The sequence below is a fragment of the Macadamia integrifolia genome, chromosome 8 (assembly GCF_013358625.1).
Source record: "Macadamia integrifolia cultivar HAES 741 chromosome 8, SCU_Mint_v3, whole genome shotgun sequence".
Classification (NCBI taxonomy): Eukaryota; Viridiplantae; Streptophyta; class Magnoliopsida; order Proteales; family Proteaceae; genus Macadamia; species Macadamia integrifolia.
This window is the reverse complement of record NC_056564.1, coordinates 22259291-22259682: the sequence shown is the minus strand read 5'-3', so window position 1 is coordinate 22259682 and position 392 is coordinate 22259291.

Sequence of the window (392 nt, the reverse complement as noted above, 5' to 3'; positions counted from 1 at the left end):
CCCACCTGTAAACAATGTGGAATTAGATCATAAGAACGAAAACCAACAGTTTACGAACAAATCACGATTTCGATTTGCAAAAACTCAGCAAAACTGACAAATCAAAATGCAATCAACAATCATAAAAGGTAATCAGAATCAATGTGAAGCTGATCAAACTGTGGATTGAAAAAGGCAAATGTCTCAGAAAGTACGCTACAGAAAAACCGACTCTAGTTTATAGTTAATCAGAACCAAAGTTTCAATGTTCCTCCATTAAAAAAAAAAAAAAACAAATCAATGCAGAGGATCAAGAAACGTTAAAACTACAGAAAAAGATCGCCCATTGATCAGACTCCCATTGAAGAGCAAATCAAATGTAAATAATTCGAAAGAGACGAAGAATCAAATAG